Raw genomic sequence first — 25261 nt, 5'->3', positions numbered from 1 at the left:
AGGATTTTAGCTACAATTTTTAGCCGAACTAGCTGTATTTTGAAATTTGAGGTTCTCAGTGGCACGAAACTTCTCCAATAAAAATCGTCAATATAGGTAAATGTTTTGGTATAGCCCCCATATAACGGTACCTTCCGATTTTCGGTATTTTGAGGGTCTTAGCTACAATTTTTAATCGAACTTACAGGCAATTTCTATGTGGTCACGAAACTTCTCCACAAAAAATCGAAATACCTGTAATTTCACATTTGAATTTTCAGTGGTCACGAAAAATCGTCAAAATAGGTTCATGCTTTGGTATAACTCCCATATAAGGGTACCTCCCGATTTTCGGTATTTTTTGACTTTTGAGGTTTCCTGCAGTTATAAAACTTTTCCACGAAAAATTTTAAAGAAAGGACGAGTCTTTGATATAGCCCTGTACGTTTCACATTTCTACTGAGCTGAACACATTTTAGATTAGATAATTTAGGCAATTGGGGTATTCATGGTCGAAAAATTGTGAAAGAAAACTAATTATTCCATTTTAATAAAGACTATTTTATGGTGGAGGGTATACAACGACTTGTTATATGCTAAAATTAATATTTAGACCTTCCCCAATAAATAGTTTATAACCCACACTACATGCAACAGTTTTAATTCCACTACTGTACGTATATAACAAGTACAAAAGGTTTACCCGCACAGTTCACTTTAGAATGAGAAGGGAATGTCATTGAGAAGGGAATGTCAAAAACTATGTGGCAAAAGCTTTTACCCAATACATTTAAAACAAAACAGAGATAAATGAAAAGCTTTACACATTTTGACAATTGACGCGAAAAGCTTAACTTTCAAATGAAAAGCTCCCTCTACAAAACTTATTCAGCTGCGAAACGTTCAATACTATTCTGTTCTGATTACGAACATGAGAATATCCTTAAAGCAAAGGAGAATCATCATCCATGCAATTTGGCAATATTTTTTGCGTTGAGTATTTAGTCCTTCATTGTACTCCCTTAGAAAACGTATTCTAGCGCGCTAGCCAGCCATCAAGCAAGTGATGACAAAAAACGTTATTGCATAAAGTGGATACAAATTGTGAATGAGCAAAAGAGAGAGAGAAGAAAGAAACAACAACAACAAAATAATTTAAAGCAATTTAAACAAAAAAATTATATTTGTGGAAAAAATTATGTGAAATTTAAATCTTGTGAAAGTAGAGTTCCACTGGGAACTTGAAAAAAGAAAAGAAAAAGAAAAACAAATAGAGTTTGGTCGGAAAATGAGCGAGAGAGATAATAAGTCCTCAACGTGAGAATACAATAGTAAAAAAAAAAACAAAGAATAACAAAGAAAATTTCTTATGAATTTGGCCTAAAGAAAGAAAAATCCTGTTTTTATACTCTACGTTTTTAACAATGAACTGATGGAGTATTTGTTGTTTGTATGTGTGTCAATATGCGTGTGGCATTGTACGTGCGTGCAATGTTTTTGTAATTTTTCGACTTTTTTTAGTTTGTTGTGCGTGTCATGGATGAAAAGCGTGTTTAGTACACACACAAATATATACATACATATAAATATATCAATTTATTTGACACTTATACACGCACACAGCTTTATATACTTTGAAGGACTTTTGTTGTTTAGGGATTGTTGGTAAAGTGCAAGGGAGAAGATTACTAAATTATAAAATTTATGTGGAATCCTTTCTTTAAAAAAAAGACATGAAAATTTGTATTCAATTTATTAAAGTTGCACATGTACTTCATATTCGTTACATCCTATGGTTATATGTTTACGACAATTTCTTCTTTTTGCAATTATTACTCATAAACAGACAGACAGAAAGATACGCATGTTTTCCTCAGATTACATTAATACGCATAGCAGAGGTCTTACTGCGGATATATTCAGTGTTGACAACTTTAACAAAATTTTATAAAAATATTGGAAATTCACACTCTATCTTGGTGGAGAGTCATAATCAATCAATAATAGTTATATTAAGAAACCAGTAGGGAAAGAATCAATTTCATATATGAGTGTATGCGTGTGTATATGGAAACTATAAATATGTAATTCGGACTGATTTCAGTTATATGTGGAAAATATAGTTTTAGCACTGAATAACAAGTAAAAACTAAACAGTAGGTGCTGCGGTCAACAAAAATATACACACTGCCTATAGCTGCAAATGAATTATGTATTCGACACAAAAATCAACATTTGTATAGAAGCTATCAGGGAGACACTGCGGGCGGCAAATAGGTTAATACCATGGACTGTGTTCTAAGATGATTGGAAATCAAATTACTTTGAAATTGAATTTGGTTAAAAATGAATCAAATATTTTGTACAATTTAGCGTATATCAAATATTTTTATTTAACTTATATTAAATATAAGATTAATTGTATATGCAGTATTATCTCGATAATCCGAACACCACATGTTTCGGAGGTGTCCGATGATCAAATTAATCGTGATGGGCGTATAATAATACTTCTTCAATTTTAATTGCTAAACAGAACACTTAAATGAAATATAGAAGTAAAAAATGATCTAAGTTTTAAAAAATAGTGATGTCGAGTATGAAAATCTCGATAATCCGGATAATTTTAGTGTCTACATTACCGCATTGTCTATACTATCGAGACTCTACTGTATATAAATATATTGTTCAAAAACAGAAGTTTGTTAGTAATTCGAACGTCTTAGAGAAGCAGGCCAAAAGTTTTCCAATAGATTTTGAAATATTTTCTGGATTTATTTGGTATTTACTTGATGTTTGCGTAGCAATATGGAAAGAAATAAAAACAAGTAAAAAAAGTTAAGTTCGGCCGGGCCGAACTTTTTATACCCTCCACCATAAAATATTCTGATAGTAAATATTATTTTCTTTCCTGTCCACAATTTTAGGTGGGCATATTTTGTGACCACGGATACCTAACTATGGCATAACATGCATCTACAAATGTCTTCAATCGTGCGGCACCTTTATATGGGGCTATATCAACCACTGAGAACCTCAAATGTCGAATCACAAATAGTTCGGTTAACAAATGTAGCGTTACTCCTCAAAACACTTAAAATCGGGCAGTAACTTTATATGGGTCTATATCAAAACATGGACCAATCTTGACAATTTTTGGTGGAGAAGTTGTGTGATCATTGGAAACCTCAAACGTCAAATTACACATAGTTAGGTAAAAACATATAGCTTAAATTGTCAAAATACTTAAAATTGAGAGGTGCCGTTATATAGAGCTATACAAAACCATGGATCTATGTTGACAATTTTTGGTCAAATGTCAAACTACATGTAGTTTGGTCGAAAAATGTAGATAGAATCCCCAAAACACCTAATATCGGGAGGTATTTTTATATGGGGGCTTATACCAAGGAACCTCAAAAGGCAAATTACCGCTAGCTCGATTAAAAATTGAAACTAAAATCTCTAAAGTGCCAAAAAATTGGGTGGAGCCGTTATATGGGTGTGATCTATACCAAAATAAGGACTTATCGTGAAAATTTTTGTTGGGGACGTCTTGTCACCACCGGGGACCTCAAGTGTCAAATTATAGATAGTTCGGCCAAAAAATGTACCTAAAATCCTCAAAATACCAAAAATCGGGAGGTACCGTCATATGGGGGCTACCCCTAAACCTGGACCTTATTTACTTACTTACTTAGTTGGCCCATTACAGAACATTTGTTCCATAGACCGAACTAAGAAAAGATCTCCATTCCTCTCTGTTTTTCGCTTGACTTTTTGGAATACCGCGCCTTTCCATTTCTTCATCCACTTGTTTGCTCCATCGAAGCTTAGGCCTGCCGATTCTGCGTGCACCGCCATGTGGCATGTATTCATACGCCTTTTTAGCGGGTTCATCATCGCTCATTCTCATGATATGGCCTAGCCAACGCAATCGTTGCATCTCGATACGTTTAACTATATTCATGTCTTTGTATAGCTTATATAGCTCGTGGTTCATACGACGTCGATATTCACCGTCAACGCAAATCGGCCCGTAGATCTTTCGAAGAATTTTCCTCTCAAACACACCAAGCACTGCCTTATCTGCTTGCGCAAGTACCCATGCTTCGGAGCCATACATTAGCACGGGTAGTATCAGCGTTTTGTATAGTGTTATTTTTGTTTGACGAGATGTGTGGTAGACCATAGTAGCATCTGTTGGCCAATACAATTCTTCTTCTTATTTCACAACTGATGTTGTTTGTTGTGTTTATGGCAGTGCCGAGGTGGACGAAGTCTTTAACTACCTCAAAATTGTAGGTACCAACTTCTACAGTTGGTCCGAGCTCTATGGACGCTTTGCGCGTCGACACCATCAATTTGGTCTTTTCGCCGTTTACCGCCAGACCCACTTTCGCAGATTCTGCTTCGACCTTCCTAAAGGTATCAGTTACTTCCTTTACTGATCGTCCCATGATGTCTATGTCATCAGCATAGGCAAGTAACATGTGGCTATTGGTGTAAATTGTGCCATTTCTTTTAACATTTGCATCTCGTATTACCTTTTCCAGCAAAATGTTGAATAGGTCACACGAAAGGCTGTCTCCTTGTCTGAAACCTCTTTTGGTACAAAATTCTTCGTAGAGGTTCTTTCCAATTTTAACTGAGGACCTAGTATCAGTTAAAGTCATCTTACAAAGCCGGATGAGCTTTGCGGGGATACCAAATTCAGACATTGCGTGGAATACCTTTGATCGGAGGGGACTGTCGAATGCTGCTTTATAATCGACAAAAAGGTGAAATATGTCGATCTGCATCTCTTGGGTCTTCTCTAGGATTTGCCGCAGGGTAAATATCTGGTCAATGGTGGACTTGCCAGGTCTAAAGCCACATTGGTACGGTCCAATTATTTCGTTGACCATTGGCTTCAGTCGTTCGCACAATATCCCTGACACTATCTTATAGGCAATAGGGAGAAGACTTATACCCCTATAGTTTGAGCATTAGGGTTATGACTTTTTTACAACCTCATATCCCTGTATCATAGCGTGATGAGTTTTGCCATAAGATTACAAAAAATCTTAATTATAAGGTGATTCGGTGAAAAAACCTCACGCACAAAATGATTTTAAAATTTGAATTTATCAAAATTATGGACAATTTTTTGAAGTCACTGAAAACAGATATATAATTGAAAACAAACTTTAGAGCCACATGAGATAATTAAAATTACATAAAATTTATTTCTCACTATTTTTCTTCAATTCTGAGAATCGTAAAAATGTCGTAAACGCTTTTATTCAAAAATATAATTTTTTAACAAAAAACAAAAAATTTAAAATTTTTTCAAAGTGACTTTTTTCGCGACTTTTTTAATATTTGAATGAAATAAACGTTATTATAGTTATAAGTAGGCTTATAATTATTCATTCGTGTAACAAAAAATAATTTTTTGAAAAAAATTTTTTTTTCACTTCATATATTTTTTCAAAAAATTATTTTTTTAAAATCGATTTGTGCGTGAACTTTTTTTCTATTTCAATGGAATAAACGATAGCATAGTGATTAATAGGCAAAAGTTCATTCATCCCTGCTACAGGAAATCATTTTTGAGGAAAAATGTCAAAAAGTCATAACCCTATTGAGCATACAGTCTTATCTCCTTTCTTGTGGACGGGACATAGGATGCTCAGGTTCCAATCGTCGGGTACGCGTTCTTCCTGCCAGATGGTGCTAACTAGCTGATGCATACACCTTATCAGCGCGTCGTCTCCGGTTTTAAACAGCTCGGCTGGTAAGCCATCGGCTCCTGCTGCTTTATTATTCTTCAGCCGGTTGATTGCTGTTTTTACCTCATCTTGGCCGGGCGGTATATATTCTATACCATCTTCTGGGATTGGATCTGTGGTATCATCGTCTTCGCTACTATTGGATACCAGCAGATTGGAGAAATGTTCCTTCCATATCCTGAGCACGCTATCTGTATCTGTTACCAGATTACCTTGCTGGTCTCTACAGGAGGATGTGCCTGTACCAAAGCCATCTGTTTGATGTTTCACTCTTTGGTAGAATTTTCGGACTTCATTCTGTCTCCTGTACATCTCGATTTTTTCACAATCCCGCTTTTCCATTTCTCTCTTTTTCTTGCGGAAAAGCCGTTTCTCTTCTCTCCTTTTCTCCCGATATCTCTCTCGTGCGCTACGCGTTGCTACTGATTGTAAAGTAGCTCTATATGCCGCATTTTTCTCTTCGGTAGCAGCACGACATTCCTGGTCATACCATGAATTCCTTTTCCTTTCCAATTTTGGCATTAAAATCGCCTAGAATGATTTTAATGTCATGGGCAGGGCAACGGTCATATGTTTCTTCTAAGCGCTCGTAAAATATATCTTTGGTCTGTTCTTTCTTTTCTTCAGTGGGAGCATGAGCGCAAATAAAGCTGATGTTGAAGAATTTAGCTTTTATTCGAATTGCAGCAAGTCTTTCATTCACTGGGGTGAAGCTGGATACCAGATGTTTTAGTCTCCGACTAACTACGAATCCACAACCAAACTCATGCTTTACGTCATGGCAGCTATAATACAGTGCGTCACCTTTAGGTGTTGTTGTGACGCCTTTCCCAATCCATCGTATTTCCTGTATGGCAGTAATATCGGCCTTGTACTTTTCAAGTACGTCTGCCAATGTGAAGACTGCACCTTCTCTATAAAGAGTGCCAACATTCCAGGTGCAGATTCGCAGATCATGGTCCTTAAAACGTTTGCGGGGTTCGTCAACTTTAGAGGGGTTTGTTTTTCTTTTCTTTCGTTTTTTCATAGTAGGCTGTTTTTTCTAGGGGAGGGTTACTAACCCGACGCCCAAACCCAAGTTTTTAACGTTCTTATGGGTGAACGCGCGGCACATGTTAGCTCACTACCTTTAACGGGTGTTAAAGGCAGTTTCCCAGGTGACACCACGGGGAGGTCAGTGTCCAAGATAAATCCTGGGCTTTGCCATGTTAAAGCCGGTCAAGACCGTTGCTTGGTATCATTCATCCCCTGGACCTATGTTGGTAATTTTTGGTGGAGATGTTTTGTGGCCATAGGGAATATCAAATGTTAAATTACCGGTAATCGGTTAAAATCCTCAAAATCCTACACCTAAACCTGGACCTATGTTGGTAATTTTTGGTGGATATGTTTTGTGACCACTGGGAATATGAAATGTTAAAAAATAAAATACAAAAATGTATCTGATATCCTTACAATACCGAAACTCGCGAGGTATTGTTTGCTTGGGGGGGCTATACCAAAATTTGGACCTATATTGTTAATATTTGTTGGAGATGTTTTGTGGCCATAGGGAATATCAAATGTTAAATTACCGGTAATCTGTTAAAATCCTCAAAATCCTACACCTAAACCTGGACCTATGTTGGTAATTTTTGGTGTATATGTTTTGTGACCACTGGGAATATGAAATGTAAAAATACAGGTAAAAAATGTAGCTGAAATCCTTATAATACCGAAAATCGGAAGGTACCGTTATATGGGCGCTATACCAAGTTATGGACCTACGTAGACAATTTTTGCTGGGGATGTTTTGCGACCACTGGGAATATCAAATGTTAAATAACAGGTAATTCGGTCAAAAATTTTAGCTATACCTAAACCTGGACCTATGTTGACATTTTTGATGGAGATGTTTTGTGACCCTGGGAATATCAAATATAAAATTACAAGTAAATCGGTCAGAAAATTTAGGTAAAATTCTCCAAATACAGACAATCGGGAGGTACCGTTATACGGGGCTATAACAAAACATGGAGCTACGTTGACAGTTTTTTTGTGTCAACTGTCAAATTACAGGTAGTTCGGTCAAAAATTCTAGCTAAAATCCTCCAAATACCGAAAATCGAGAGGTACCGTTATATGGGGGGGCTATACTAAAACATGGACCTATGTTGATTGTTTTTGGTGGAGATGTTTTGTGACCACTGGGAACCTTAAATGTTAAATTGCAGGTAGTTTCATTTGATTATAAAATAAGTAAGAAAAGCGTTAAGTTCGGGCGGGCCGAACTTTTTAAACCCTACACCACGAACTGTATTGAAGTGAATAGGAACAATTAGTTTAATTTCGTTTTATTACAGTGACCTAATAGATTCTACCAAAATCTCATCCACCTACTTCAATCCGTTCGGATTATGGTGGAGGGTATAAAAAAGTTTCCGCACAAACCACTATCAATTTTTTTTTGTTTGAAATAAAAAACAATAAAACGAAAAAATCTTTCTCAAAAAATTATTTCCCGTTGCACGAATGAATGACCTTTTGCCTGTTAATGACTAAAATAAATTATATTCCATTTAAATATTAAAAAATGTCCCGCACAAACCACTTTTAATTTTTATGATATATGAAATAAAGTTATATAATATAAAATGATGTATATGTAAAACAAGTGAGCCAAGGCTATAGTCGGGTCGACTATGTAATACCCTACACCACTACCCCTGTACATAAGCTTTTGACTGGTAAAATTCAAAATATTAAAATTTGGATAGCGCCTTTGCTCTGAATGTCTTCATTAATTTGAATGTTTTCATCAATTTTGTTGAAACGCATTTAAGTGCATCGTGAGTACAACTTAAATAAAAAAATGGAAAAGTGGGATGTACGCCAACCATCACTAGGCTGCTTTCTCTGTGAGACCCCCATCAACCCCCAAAATTTCGTGGGGATCCGATCAAAACTCTGACCTGTAGTGTGATTACACAAAAATGGAAAAAGGGATGCATTACCCACTATTGCGATATCTCTGTTGTTTGACAACCTACGTCATATCGTTGTAAAGGTGATATTTTCTACTTTACTTGCCAGGTTTTGCTTTCGATATTCCTCCTACACAAGAGAGATATTCGCTTTGAAATAAAACGTTGGCCTTTTCTCCAAGTAAGTTTTTTTCAAATTCCGACCCCTGAATAATATCCGACCATTATCAGAATCAATAGGTTTTTTCCTCTGTGGGTCCCCCATTAACACCCAAAATTTCGTAACGATCTAATGAAAATTGCGACGTGTAGCTTGATTACAAAAAAAAAAAAAAAAAATAAATAAAAAATGGGATGAATTACCGACTATTGCGATATCTCCGTTATTTGGCCACCTACGGCAACCTGCTTTACATCATGATGATTTTTTTTTAGGTTTTGGCCGAACCATGGACGCTCTGAACTTTATATTATATATTTGAATATGCAATTTTTACAAGGTATGTCGTATGTTTTCTATATTTTTTTCGTTATATATTGATTGTAATTATTTCAAAAACTGTTTGTATCGAACGTACGACATCTTCTTAATATACTAGTGTCGAAAACCCCAAATAAATATTTGTTTGTAACCGGAAATAACGAAATTCTGGGTAAAACTCGTAAAAACCGATTTTGAGCTATATCTCAAGATCAAGATCTGATGAAACCGTGACCGGACTTGAAAATAACTTGTCGAATTCATTTAGAAACAACACAAATTTCGGTTGAAACAAAAATCGTGTTTACCAGTGTTATCAACAATGTGTGGAATATCGCCCGTTTTATACACTCCACCATTAAATTTGTCATTCCGTTTGTAACACATCGAAATATTCGTTGGCGACCCTATAAAGTATATACATATATTCGAGATCAGCATAAATGTCTAAGTCGATATAACTACCTCCGTCTGTCCGTCTGTTGAAAGATACAGCTCGCAATTTATAAGATAGGGCTTTGTAATTTGGTATAGAAGATTCTATTACTCCTAGGATATTTGGCATTGAAAATGGTCCAACACTTTCCACCTGCAATTGCTTGGTATAGGTCTACGCCTTCATATAGCCCCCATAGAACGATACCTCCCGATTTTCTGTATTTTGAGGGTTTTAGCCTCATTAACACATCGAAATGGCTGAAATTTGAAATTTAGTCTATGTTGGAGGTGCAAAACTTTCCACCTGAAATTTGCACTATAGGTGCACGATTTCATTTAACCCCCCAGAACTGTACCTCCCTATTTACGGTATTTTGAAGGTTGTGGTCTCAAAACCACAACGAAATGGCTGAAATTTGTTCTGAAGTCTTCGTTGGGGGTATAGAACTTTCCACTTGAAATTTGTCAGTATAGCTCGACGTTTTCATTTAGACACCCAGAACTGTTCCTCCCGATTTTCGGTATTTTGAAGGTTGTGGCCTCAAAATCACACCGATATGACTGAAATTTGGTACTTAGTCTTCATTGGGGGTATAAAACTTTCCACCTGAAATTGGTCGGTATAGGTTCTCGTTTTCATATAGCCCCCATAGAACGGTACCCTCCGATTTTCGGTGTTTTGAACGTTTTGGTTACATTATTTAACTGGAATAACTAAAATTTGGTATTTAGTCTTCGCTAAAGGTACAAAACATTTATACAGGTACAAAACATGCCTTACAAAAATTAGACAGTATAGGTCCACGTTTTTGTACAGCCCCCATATAAGCGTAGCCACCATTTAAGTTTTTTTTTAAAGATTTTTGGTTTTCCTACGGAATTGGTCGGTAATTGGATTTTTGTGTTCCCAGAAGATAGAAAACTTACTCGCAAACAAACTGTCTTTATATATGGTTTGTGTGCCTATGTTGGGGTTGAAGGTTTCATCTATTTCGAGGGGTTTTTGTCAAGTCTTCGAACCAAGATTGCTGTAATTTAATATTGTGTTTTGCCAGAGGATACAGAAGCTCTATTCAGGATTGAGTATCAGTGTTCAGTATCAGTTAAGATTTTCTGCTCATTGCCATTCATAAACGAAAGGAAACTAATTGTTCCTATTTAATTTAATGTGACCCGAAATGTGTGGAAGCCTGTTGGTTTCGCTATGTCTGTTCGTATAGTGTTCATTTTCAAGGGAAAGTCCACAAGTATTTTCTTTATTTATTCTGTAATACGAGAGCTGAACCATAACAACGAAAACGAGAATATTTGCCATCAAAAATATTTTTATTATCTTCTTAAGTAGTCTCCAGCATGATTTATATGCTTTTTCATTCGCTCAAACCAATTGTTGAATCCCCTTTTCCACTCCGATTTAGACACCTCCAAAACATGGATTTTGAACGTTTTTACAGCATCGTTGACCACGTTTTTTTTTTTGATATGCAGGAATCAAATAAAGTCATTGCTTCCTAGTAAGGGCTGTACGGCGGATGACACATTAACTCGACGTTTTGTCCGGTCAAACAGGCGCTGATTTGAATCGATGTGTGAGGGCTTGCTAATGCTGATGCAGAATAATTCGTCTTCTCTTGTTCGTTTTTCGAATTTCTCAGGAGACTTCTGGCAAACAAATTGTAGTGTAACACTCAGAATTATCGGTCCTACATTTCTTAACGCTAAAATGGTGCGCACTGTTCACAATTACTCTCGAAGGGAGTAATCGATTTGGTACAAACTTTGCACATCGTAGTATTATGTCTATCAGTCTTTTCCTTACTTCACACTCAAATTTTTTTGCACACATGCAATTTATATATATATATATATATATATATATATATATATATAGGGACTGTGTCGGACAACACCTTCGGGTACCTTCCTCTAAAACGTTCAATATTATCGATTAAGTGCAGTTTAAGGACTATTCGAGGATTGTTTTGAAATAGTTACCGAAGGTACTCCTTGTTTTCCAGTTTACAGTGATATAATGTTTGTTTGTGGACAAGTCTATGCATTCTGACATAATGGTCCACGAGTTCTAATAAAATTATACGGCGACAAACTAAAATGTCTGATTAGTCACAATAACTGTAGGCAAAAAAACTCACAAATTAGATTTAAGTCCATTATGGTCATTACCGTCAGCATTTATGCTAACAAGGCGATATACTCTTTCATGCGGGCAAAAAGTACCTCATCGAAATAATGGGTTTAAACCCCAATTATGTTTGGACGAAATCCCTTTCAGACAATTCGATTTAGCAATGTCCGTCTGTCTGGCAGACTGAAGCGCACGATACCTCTCGATTCGGTCCAGCTTTCGTAATACTTTCTCCAAACTTAGTTAAAGTTCGAAAATGGGTTATATCGGTCCACTCCTTCTATAACCTCCCCCACAAAAGTTCGAAAATGTTCGGAAAATTTGTGCGCACGATAACTCTTGAAGGAAGTAACCGATTTGGATCGTACTTTGCACATCGTGAAATTTCTGCCAGACTTAGATGAGGTTCCAATACGGACTGAATCGGCCCCCTCCTTCGGGAACTTCCCACACAAAATTTCGGATAAGTTCAGTTTAGGACCTGCTCTCGAATCACCATACGACGGTGCATACTTCCTGAATAAATAGCCTGAAATATTAAAAACCTCTATAGCACCGTGTGTTGTGGTTGGAGCGCAAGATAACTCTCGAGCGGATTTGCCGGTCCAAAATTTGGCCTTCGTCCTATTTTGTCCAAATTTAATTTCATTACCGGTCCACAACTTCCGGTACTTCACCCCAATCTTTAAGAAAGTTGCTAAAATGGTATGCACGATATCTCATGAACGGGGCAAACAATTTGCTCCAAACTTTGGATCTCCTAATATTTTGTCCAAATTTAGTTTAACTTCTTAGCCATATCGGTCCTCTCCTTAGGCTACCTCCCCCACAAGAGTTCAACATTTGTATATAAGTGCAGTTTACAGTCTATTCGAAGATCCTTCGGAAATGTATACAGATGCGGTTCGTTGTGGTCCTGTTTACAGCCATATTATGTTCTCGATGACCCACTGAAATGAATAGTGGGCGCGATATCTGTCGAAAAGTTATGAATCCCAAATACGATCCGATTCCATAATAGTCTATCTCGGTCCATTCTTTCAAGTACCTCCTCCGCAACACTTTTGAACTTTGTAGATGACAGTTTTAATTCACATACGCCGAGGGTATATCTCTGTCGGCAAAGCCTACTGATACTTTTTACTTGTTTTTGTTTTTTTCTAAAGAAACCAATATTACCAGAAATGTGGGGTGCGATGTTTTCCTCTAAAGTTTTTGTAATCCTTGTGGTCTTTGTTACAACGCTATAATTTTATTCCTCATAGATCTAATGGCCCGAATGTTCCGAAAACTCCGCCTAAGGGCTATTCTTGCAAGATGGACTGCATTCTTAGGGTCTGTCTGGGGTGAATAATTAGGCCCACTGTTTGTCGTACCCGTTGAATTCTTGTGCCCGAGGGATACAATTTTCTGGAATTCCTAGGAAACCTTGTCGTGGGAATTATAGTCGTGAGAATTATCGAACAACTGACCCTGAGATCTCGTTATACATAAGATGAATCTCAAATCACAAAATTTCGGATAAGTTCAGTTTAGGACCTGCTCTCGAATCACCATACGACGGTGCATACTTCCTGAATAAATAGCCTGAAATATTAAAAACCTCTATAGCACCGTGTGTTGTGGTTGGAGCGCAAGATAACTGTCGAGCGGATTTGCCGGTCCAAAATTTGGCCTTCGTCCTATTTTGTCCAAATTTAATTTCATTACCGGTCCACAACTTCCGGTACTTCACCCCAATCTTTAAGAAAGTTGCTAAAATGGTATCCACGATATCTCATGAACGGGGCAAACAATTTGCTCCAAACTTTGGATCTCCTAATATTTTGTCCAAATTTAGTTTAACTTCTTAGCCATATCGGTCCTCTCCTTAGGCTACCTCCCCCGCAAGAGTTCAACATTTGTATATAAGTGCAGTTTACAGTCTATTCGAAGATCCTTCGGAAATGTATACAGATGCGGTTCGTTGTGGTCCTGTTTACAGCCATATTATGTTCTCGATGACCCACTGAAATGAATAGTGGGCGCGATATCTGTCGAAAAGTTATGAATCCCAAATACGATCCGATTCCATAATAGTCTATCTCGGTCCATTCTTTCAAGTACCTCCTCCGCAACACTTTTGAACTTTGTAGATGACAGTTTTAATTCACATACGCCGAGGGTATATCTCTGTCGGCAAAGCCTACTGATACTTTTTACTTGTTTTTGTTTTTTTCTAAAGAAACCAATATTACCAGAAATGTGGGGTGCGATGTTTTCCTCTAAAGTTTTTGTAATCCTTGTGGTCTTTGTTACAACGCTATAATTTTATTCCTCATAGATCTAATGGCCCGAATGTTCCGAAAACTCCGCCTAAGGGCTATTCTTGCAAGATGGACTGCATTCTTAGGGTCTGTCTGGGGTGAATAATTAGGCCCACTGTTTGTCGTACCCGTTGAATTCTTGTGCCCGAGGGATACAATTTTCTGGAATTCCTAGGAAACCTTGTCGTGGGAATTATAGTCGTGAGAATTATCGAACAACTGACCCTGAGATCTCGTTATACATAAGATGAATCTCGATAGTATAACATGTGATAACAGGAACTTCCCTTAGAGGTACTGTTCCATATCTACTAAGTTTGAAATGAACAGGTGTTGAAAGCGGAAAATATTTATAGCCGTGGAAAAACCTCCAAGTTAGCATCACTGTATCTTGTATTGAAATAAGTGCCAGTTTGTGCGTGTGTATGGGTCTGAGTAAGTGTTTCATAGTTTGTGTTCTGGCTTTTTATGGCGCCTTCGTAACCAACAACTACACGCAACTATACAACAACATTTAATCTCTCACTTGCTCCTTACTTGCCCACTTCCTTGAAAAGAAAAAAAAAAATAAACGCCTCATAACAGAGGTTGTCGAAAATAAAGAAACAAGAAATCAAATAAACTCACAAAAAAAGAAAATAATAATAAAATAAAACAAAAGCAACAACAACAATATGTTAACAAAATATAATAATAATGCTATCTATTTTATCATCTCTTACACAGCTCTCATATAAAACAACAACAGTAATAACAAGAAAAATAAAAAAGAAAATATACTAAGAAATAATCTATTCTCAAGCAAGAAGCTAGGAAATATTGTGAGTGTATTAGTGCCATTGTGTACGGATGTGTGTGAATTAATGGCAGATAATAAATAAAGAAGAATAATAAGCCCATATTTTTGAAAACTAAAAAAATAAAACAACAACAAATTAATAAATTTAATAAACAACAACAATACAGAAGAAAATAAAAATCAAAATCAAACTGAGAAAATTTAATTAACCATTACAAGCAAATAAATTGCCTTGCACCGAAAACTTCCAGTGTAAAAACGTGTCGTCACCACTAAAAACGGAAACGGAAACTAGTGTCGTCAAATCTAGCGAGTTCGTAAAAGAAATAAAATCACAACAAACAATTATTGTTAAATAAAAATAATTTACTGTTTTTGTGCTTAACAAGCTTTTAATCGCCACAAATGCGTTTGCATGTAAAACAAAATTCGTTTTTTGATCCAGCAACAACACCAAATCAACTCAAATAACAACAACTAGATATTTGAACAACAACATCAACAACAAGAACAACATCACACGGGCCAAATAAAACCAAGCAAAAATGTCTCCGCTTAATCGCTTCAGCAAATGTGAGAATTCAAGTTAATTACCTGTTCGTTCGTTTGTTTGATTGATTGCGTTACTACATACATACCAACCTACATACATATTTTGTACGTTGTCCAACAGTTCTTTTTGTTTTGTGTTCTTAACCCAGAAAAAAAAAACATACAATATCCTAGTGTAATTTGTTTAAAAAATACAACAATACTAGTAATAATAAAAAAAATAACTGAAATATTTTCTGTTCATTTTCAGTTTTCATCCCACCCACGCACACATACATATCTTCACCAGACTTTTACATTTGTTTTGTTTTTAAATTTGTAACAATTTTACAACACATTTTTATATTTTAAAAAGTAGACACATTTGTATCCTTAATTTGATAACCCCATGCAACTGGTCGGGCATGTAATGAATCGCAGAATTGAAAGTTTGGATAGGAAATTACAATTCCATCAAACATTTTTTGTGACGCATTGACTGTTTTATATCTGTAATAAAAAATATCCGACAGAATGATGAAACGATGAATTCTTAGAAAGTTGGCTACTACGAGCATTTGAATCTTATTCTGCATCTCATAGATGTCTCATTCATTGGAAAAATCATAATTTGAATTGAATAATATTAGCGAAATATCTAAACGGCGAATAATGATTCAGAATTGCTCTTTCCTGGTCAAAATTCTGTAACGGATGGAGATATTTTAATAATTTTATTTGACATAACATCAATTAAAATTCCATTAAAATTCAACCAGTGCACAGTGGTCCCTGCCTGCGACAAAAACTAAAATTTCAATGGCACGAAATTAATATGTCAAAGCAAACCAACATTTTTTTTTTTGTTTCCGTTATTTTTTGTTGATGCCGGTCATCAGATATTTTCGACCAACTGTTCCAGAGATATTGCGCCTTGAATAAGTAGAATTATTCAAAAACAAGTAAGAAAAGTCTATAGTCGGGCGGAGCGGGATACCCTATATCACTATCCCTGGACAATCGCTCTCCACGGAACTTCTTTTCAATGAAAAGTGAAAATTTAATTATCAAATATCAGAGATGTAATGTGTAATACTTATGACTAGACATCGGATTTTGCATATTTGCATATTTTTTAATATTAAAGATACGAAGATTCTGATTGGACCGAAATTCATTTCAAAGAAATCTAAATTCAATGGCAGGGTCATATTTCGTATTTATTTTGCATATTTGCATATTTTGCATATGCACAAAATATGCAAAATATGCAAAAAATATGCAAAATATGCAAAAAATATGCAAAATATGCAAAAAATATGCAAAATATGCAAAAAATATGCAAAATATGCAAAAAATATGCAGAATATGCAAAATATGCAAACAGATTTTGGCCGAAAATCGTCATAAAAGTCGTAAAATTGTTATTTAAAGTTGGTAAAACCATCAAAAAATGTATAACAGTGTTCTAAACTAAGACTGTTGACCATATGACGTCGATTTTTTCAGCAGATTATTATGTTATTGAGACCATTTACGACAGTGTGGTGTAGGGTATAAAAATATGGCATCGTAATACCATTTTTTTTATTATTAAACTATGTAAAAATATAAAATTTGATAAAATATCAAACGTTTTATGTAAAATTCAATATTTTCTTTTTTGTAGCATCTTAATTTAATTTGTAGCATTGGACTGGTTTTAACTCAAAGGACCAAATCGATCTCGGATTTTTTAGCCGGGGAGCCGCCTAAACCTTATAGTATTGTTAGATTTTAAGATTGGAGCGTCGAAGTTACGAAAATCTATTTTTTTTTTGCTATTTGGCGACTTCGACGGTCCATATATGTGGAACGGTTAAAGCTACTTGCATTTAATTAAAAACTGAATTCGAGATAATAAACCCAAAGTCCCGAAAAAGGCCTTAGGGCAAAAATGGAGTCTATTTAAAAAAAAAAAACAACATTTTTCTTCCTATATTATCAAATTTTTGTGAATGAAAACGAATATATTTTACTTTATTTGAAAATTTTGCCTATTAGGGCGAAGATCTATTTTAATATTAATTTTAATTCATTTCTCGTTGGAGTCGAGCTTAATGATGTTTGCAAGTGAAAAAGGAAAGCCGGAGAACCCCCACTACCACCATTATGTGACATGTTACGTCTTTTGTAGAGACTCATCAGACATATCGGCCGTGGAATGGCATCGCCATTCATCAAACATTTCATTTTTCAAATGTAATTTTGTTTTTACAAAGATGGACATTTGTACATTCATTGTATGACTTCAATTCATACATATTATAATTTACTTATGCCCGTAATTTCAACGTCTGGGTAAACGGGTAGGTAGCTACCTATTAGTTATCTTTACCTACGCGTTTAGTAATTTCTCCGTGTAAATTTTGAAATCATGTGGTAATATTGGTGATTTTCATTCATGATTTCGTAAAATCATTGCCTTATAGAAGTGTTTTACAACTTTTAACACATTGGCAAAGATTAACCAGGTAAAATCCTTGGTGTAAGTAACACGGGCGTTTTTGACTCGGTAACGTTACCTACGCGTTGAAATTATAAAATGTTGCATACACGGGAGATATCTGTGAACTCATAGATAGCTAAGTCTTGAAATTACGGGCATTAAGGGACTGACACAATGTGGGTTTGGAGCCATCTGGGTACAGGTGACAACTTGGTGATGAACTCGACTCCTTGCTATGTCGCTCACAATTTTCAAGTTATTTACTATCCTTTACCCCTCCTGGTAATTGATGTTCTGTGGTCAAGTTGCATTATCTTTTTCAAGAAATTCGGAGTTAAAGTTTAATCTGTTGAATAACAATTAAGCTTCACTTGTAATTATGCCTGGTAAACCTTTTTCTAGGAATTTCGGCAGTTGATTTTTGTAAGTTTGGATCGATTATTTCTGGAGAAATTTCTATCTTTGCTTTGTTAAAATTTTTGTCGTCTTTTGGATCTTTACGGTGTTTTGCACTATCAGATCAAACAATGCCAGACCAATAAGTTCAGGACTAAGGTACCACATATGATTTATCATTTTGTTATTTCCTTTATCTGATATTTGTTTGTGAATGCCTTTCGTATTAAGTAAATCTTCAATGCGGATTAGGTCTTGTTTTGAACCTAAAATATTTCTGAATATCGTTTTCACTATTTTTTGTATTAAACTATTGTCTCTACTTCTTTTTAACCTATTGATAATGTTTACCCAATATATCCTATATTATATCTATATAAACATTATATTGAATGTAGAGAAACCTATCGAAATGCAACGATTGCGTCGGCTAGGCCATATCATGAGAATGAGCGATGATGAACCTGCTAAAAAGGCGTATGAATACATGCCCCATGGCGGTGCACGCAGAATCGGCAGGCCTAAGCTTCGATGGAGCAAACAAGTGTATGAAGAAATGGAAAGGCGCGGTATTCCAAAAAGTCAAGCGAAAAACAGAGAGGAATGGAGATCTTTTCTTAGTTCGGTCTATGGAACAAATGTTCTGTAATGGGCCAACTAAGTAAGTAAGTAAGCTTAATCTTGTTGTAAAATCAATAACCCAAACTCTCACTTATAACACTCGGTTGTTGTCGTGTGTGATACCAAATAAATAAATAAAATAGAAAAAACATTCTGGGGCGTCCAGTCTGGAACGATTTAAACGCAAGGTGCTTCTACGGCCTCTTGTTCTTGGGTAGTGGGCTGGGCAGTAGTTTTAAAACACTCTCGCCTACTTCGAACTTGGATTTGCCAATCGCAGACTATTCTTATAGAAATCGCTTGAATATGTTTGGTTGATGTCCGGATGTGCTTCCAAACTTGCAGTCAAAAATCCTTCTCAAAAATTTTCAATTGCATAGTTACGACTTTCTTGAAGCCACGCTTGATTGTTTGGTTCTTCAGATTCTACGATACGTTTAGCATCAAAACAAGACCTAGACCTCATTGAAAATTTATTGAAATATGAAAACATTGACACACAAATTTCAGAAAAAGGGAATAATAACATAATTAATAATCTGTGGCATCTTAGTCCTGAACTTGCTGACCTGGCATTGTTTGATCCAACGGTGCAAAACGCCGTAAAGAACCAAAAGGCGACAAAAATCTTAACAAAGCAAAGATTAAAATTTCTTCAGAAATAATCGATCCAAATTTCCAAAAGAGCAACTGCCGAAAATCCTAGAAAAAGGTCTGGCATAATTCTTGTTGTTCAAGAGATTAAACATTAAATCCGAATTTCCAGGAGGCGCAAAGGATGGTAAACAACTTGAAAGTTGCGAACTACATAGCAGGGCGTTCTTCAAGTAGTCAGCTGTTCCCAGATAGCTCCAAAACCACATGATGTCTGCTGACTCTCGAATAAATTTAATTTAGAACAAAATGTAAGAGACATTTGTTTTCATTCCAAAAATTTATAAAAATGAAGAAAATGTTTTTTAATAGTCTCCATTTTCGCACAAAGGCGTACCTAGTCACGTTTTTCGGGACATTGGCTTTATTATCTCGAATTCTGTAATACCTATTTAGTATTAGATTTATTATATATACTTATATTTTGTTGTTCAGCAAGAAATTTTAAGAATAGAATGGCCTTTAATTTAATGCTTAATATTGACAAAAAGCTTTAACCATTCCAGAGAATTGGGTAGCCGAAATCGCTATATAGCCAAAAAATCCAGATTTTCATAATGTCGAGGTCCCAGTGGCACATGTAAACATATTCCAATTGTGCTCAAACTTTGACAGTCTTAAAATCTGACCATATAAAAACTTTATGCGGTTGCCGCCTTAAAAAAATCCGACATCGATTTGTTCCCTTTGAACAATAACCAGCCCAACGCTACAAATTATAACAAAGAAAATATTGAATTTTACATAGAATTTGATCAAATTTTATATTTTTGCATAGTTTAATAATAAAAAAAATTGTATTACAATACCATACTTTTATACCCTACACCACACTGTCGTAAGAGGTGTCGATAACACAATAATCTGCTAAAAAAATCGACGTTAAACGGCCAACTATCTTAGTTTAGAACACTTTGAAGATTTTTGACGATTTTACTAACATTAATTGACAATTTTACGACTTTTATGACGATTTTCGGCCAAAAACTGTTTGCATATTTTGCATATTTTTTGCATATTCTGCATATTTTTTGCATATTTTGCATATTTTTTGCATATTTTGCATATTTTTTTTGCATATTTTGCATATTTTGCATATTTTTTGCATATTTTGCATATTTTTTGGCATATTTTTTGCATATTTTTTGCATATATTTTGCATTTTTTTTTGCATATTTTTTGCATGTTTTTGATATGACCCCAAATATCGAAAAATTGACCCTTAAAACGCCTAGATCCAAAATTTGAGTCCAATCGGATGAGAAATAAAAAACATGCAAAAATCCGATGTCTACTTATGACCAAAACCAAAAACTTATCTATCATGACAAAGACATTTTTGTAGCAGGAGATATGAATTTTGGCATACCAAATAAGGGGTCTAGGACGAATATTTCGTGGTGTTACATACACTTTTGGAGAGACAATATGTAGCATTGGAAAAAAATGTGGTCCTCTACACAGAACCCATTATATATTAGGCAGTAGGTCCGTTATCTAGCAAACACTTTATTGCAATTTACATCAGAGGAAAGGTCAGTAGCCTTTTTTCCATATGTAGGCTACTTTGCGAAATATATATTAAAATATCGACCAAAAATAAAGTTTTTATATTTTTCATACAAAAGTAATGGTCCATTTCACCCGCTAGGCTGTAACTCTGTTATCTAATCATTAGACATCGGATTTTGCATATTTGCATATTTATACCCTATACCACAATGTGGAAAAGGGTATTATAAGTTTGTTTTGGTAAAAATTCATGTAACACCGCGAAATATTCGTCGGAGACCCCCGATGTGGTATACCAATCTTCATATCTCGACGAGATAAAGCGATTTTGAGATGTGTGTCCGTCCGTCAGTCCGTCCGTCCGTCTGTCCATTATAAATTGTAAACACGCTCCAGGTCGCAATTATGGACCGATCGTCACGAAATTTTGTATGGAGGTCGGGTTCAGATCAGAATAGATCGCTATTCTTATTGGTGATGATCGCGAAATATTTAGCGGGTGAAATGGAGCAAAAAAATAATATTTATCCAATTTTCTAGCGGCTCTGTAGGTCTCAATAATAGTCCGATCAACGCGTAATTTTAAATAAGGTAAGAGTATATCACAAAGGCGAAGCTTGCAATTTGAGATGGCGATCGGATAATATTTAGAGGGTTAAATGGACCAAAACTTTTGTGTGAAAATTGTGAAAATTTTTAATATACAGCTTATATCTTAATTCCTGGAAGTGACATTCCGGACAAGTGAGATATACTTGAAAGTGGAACGCTTGACCTTTCAATTGATGCCAATTATGTTGGTGTGCATGATCAGATAACAGAGTTACAGCCTAATATATTCCGTTATTTGTTTGTAGTGTAATAATAAACTTGCTAGAATTCGCAATTATACATCAATAGTCACGAAATTTTGCACCGGGTAAGAGTATAGGTCGAAAAAGATGCCTACAATTTTGAATGATGATCTGATATTCTTTAGCGTGTGAAATGGACCATTACTTTTGTATGAAAAATATAAAATTTTATTTATGGTCGATATTTTAATTCCTTGAGGACATATATATTTCGCAAAGTAGCCTACATATGGGAAAAAACTACTGACCTTTCCTCTGATGTAAATTGCAATAAAGTGTTTGCTAGATAACGGGCCTACTGCCTATATAATGGGTTCCGTGTAGAGAACCACATTTTTATCCCATGCTACATATTGTCTCTCCAAAAGTTTGTGTAACACCACGAAATATTTGTCCTAGACCTCTTATTTGGTATGCCAGAATTCATATCTCGACGAGATAAAGCGATTTAGCGATGTGTGTCCGTCCATTAAAAATTGTAAACAAGCTTAAGGCCGCAATTATGGACCGATTGTAACGAATTTTTTAAGGAGGTTGGGTTCGGGCCAGAATAGAAATGATTAGTTTTGCTGATGATCGTGAAAGGTTCAGGGAATGAAATGGACCAAAAACAAAATTTTAACCAATTTTGTAGCGGCTCTATAGGTCAAAATAAAAACCCGCAAAATTTTAAACAAAGTTTGAGTTTTGTGATGAAGAAGAAGCGTACAAACCAACGTGAAGATCAGATAATACTTAGCGGTTTAAATGGACTGAAACTTTTGTGTAAAATTGGTAAAAATTTCAATAACGTAGCGGTTAAACAACGGAAGTAGTAGTACTACATAAGTGGGTTTCATTACATTTTACGGGAACTAAATGTTCCTTTCCTGCTACAAAAATGTCTTTGTCCTGCTAGATAACTTTTTGGTTTTGGTCATAAGTATTATACATTACATCTCTGATATTTGATAATTAAATTTTCACAATCATTGAAAAGAAGTTCCGTGGAGAGCGATTGTCCAGGGATAGTGGTATAGGGTATCCCATGGTCGGCTCCGTCCGACTATAGACTTTTCTTACTTGTTTTTAATATTAAAGATACGAAGATTCTGATTGGACCAAAATTCGTTTCAGAGAAATCTAAATTCAATGGCAGGGTCATATTTCATATTTATTTTGCATATTTTGCATATGCACAAAATATGCAAAAAATATGCAAAAAATATGCAAAATATGCAAAAAATATGCAAAATATGCAAAAAATATGCAAAAAATGCAAAAAATATGCAGAATATGCAAAAAATATGCAAAATATGCAAACAGATTTTGGCCGAAAATCGTCATAAAAGTCGTAAAATTGTCATTTAAAGTTGGAAAAACCATCAAAAATACATACCAGTGTTCTAAACTGGGACTGTTGACCGTATAACGTCGATTTTTTCAGCAGATTATTATGTTATTGAGACCATTTACGACAGTGTGGTGTAGGGTATAAAAATATGGTATCGTAATACAATTTTTTTATTATTAAACTATGTGAAAATATAAAATTTGATAAAATATCGAATGTTTTATGTAAAATTCAATAGTTTCTTTTTTGTAGCATCTTAATTTAATTTGTAGCATTGGGCTGGTTTTAACTCAAAGGACGAAATCGATCTCGGATTTTTTAGCCGAGGAGCCGCCTAAACCTTTTAGTATTGTTAGATTTTAAGATTGCCAAAGTTTGAGCACAATTGGAATATGTTAAAACGTTATGAAAATCTATTTTTTTTTTTGCTATTTGGCGACTTCGACGGCCCATATATGTGGAAGGGTTAAAGCTACTTGCCCGTATTACGCATTTAATTAAAAGCTATTCTGTTCTTAAGATTTCTTGCTGAACAACTAAGTACGTAAGTGTTACTGAATTCGTGATAATAAACCCAATGTCCCGAAAAAGGCCTTAGGGCAAAAATGGAGTCTATTAAAAAAACAACTTTTTCTTCCTATATTATAATATTTTTGCGAATGAAAACGAATATATTTTACTTTATTTGAAAATGTTGCATATTAGGGCGAAGATCTATTTTAATATTAATTTTAATTCATTTCTCGTTGGAGTCGAGCTTAATGACCGATGATGTTTGCAAGTGAAAAAGAAAAGCCGAAGATTCGAACTCCCACAACCACCATTATGCGACATGTTTCGCCTTTTGTAGAGACTCATCAGACATATCGGCCGTGGAATGGCATCGCTATCCATCAAACATTTCCTTTTTCAAATGCAATTTTGTTTTTACAAAGATGGACATTTGTACATTCATTGTATGGCTTCAATGACAAACGCTTACATTTTGTTCATACATATTTTAACTTACTTATGCCCGTAATTTCAACGTCTGGGTAAACGGGTAGGTATCTACCTATTAGTTATCTTTACCTACGCGTTTCGTAATTTCTACATGCCATTTACCGAGGCGTGTAAATTTTGAAATCATGTGGTAATATTGGTGATTTTCATTCATGATTTCGCAGAATTATTGCCACATAGAAGTGTTTTACAACTATTAACACATTGGCAACGATTAACCAGGTAAAATCCTTGGTGTAAGTAACACGGCCGTTTTTGACTCAGTAACGTTACCTATGCGTTGAAATTATAAAATGTTGCTTACACGGGAGATATCTGTGAACTCATAGATAGCTACGTGTTGAAATTAGGGCGTTAAGGGACTGACATAATGTTGGCTCCAAAACCACATTATGTCAGTCCCTTAACGCCCTAATTTCAACACGTAGCTATCTATGAGTGGGTACAGATGACAACTTGGCGATGAACTCGACTCCTTGCTATGTCGCTCACAATTTTCAAGTTATTTACCATCCTTTACCCCTCCTGGTAATTGATGTTCTGTGGTCAAGTTGCAGGATCTTCTTCAAAAAATTCGGAGTTAAAGTTTAATCTCTCGAACAACAATTAAGTCTCATTTGTAATTATGCCTGGTAAACCTTTTTCTAGGAATTTCGGCAGTTGATTTTTTGTAAGTTTGGATCGAATATTTCGAATATTTACCCAATATATCCTATATTATATCTATATAAACATTATCTTGTTCATTATACGTTTTGTAAAATCAATAACCCAAACTCTCACTTATAACACTCAGTTGTTGTCATATGGGATACCAAATAAATAAATAAAATAGAAAAAACATTCTGGGGCGTCCAGTCTCGAACGATTTAAACGCAAGGTGCTTCTACAGCTTCTTGTTTTTGGGAAGTGGGTTGGGCAGTAGTTTTAAAACACTCTCGCCTACTTCGAACTTGGATTTGTCAATCGCAGACAATTCTTATA

General features: G+C 35.2%; 1 protein-coding gene across 15 annotated transcripts in view; it reads left to right on the top strand.

Moving 5' to 3' along the window:
- The window catches only part of X11Lbeta, an 815486-nt gene that overhangs the window by 5225 nt on the left and 785000 nt on the right, over window positions 1-25261 (top strand). For 8 of the 15 annotated variants that reach the window (XM_073971805.1, XM_073971804.1, XM_073971803.1 and 5 more), the window contains exon 2: window positions 14814-15459. The gene's annotated coding sequence lies outside the window, so the exon portion shown is untranslated. Of the gene's footprint in view, window positions 1-982; window positions 1462-14813; window positions 15460-25261 lie in introns of those variants that run through there. The other 7 variants (XM_073971796.1, XM_073971788.1, XM_073971794.1 and 4 more) reach the window with 6 other exon arrangements.

The sequence above is a fragment of the Musca autumnalis genome, unplaced genomic scaffold (assembly GCF_047663935.1).
Source record: "Musca autumnalis isolate F117 unplaced genomic scaffold, ASM4766393v1 scaffold_3, whole genome shotgun sequence".
Classification (NCBI taxonomy): Eukaryota; Metazoa; Arthropoda; class Insecta; order Diptera; family Muscidae; genus Musca; species Musca autumnalis.
Note: the sequence above shows the minus strand (reverse complement) of the source record. Positions and strands in the feature narration are given on the sequence as shown.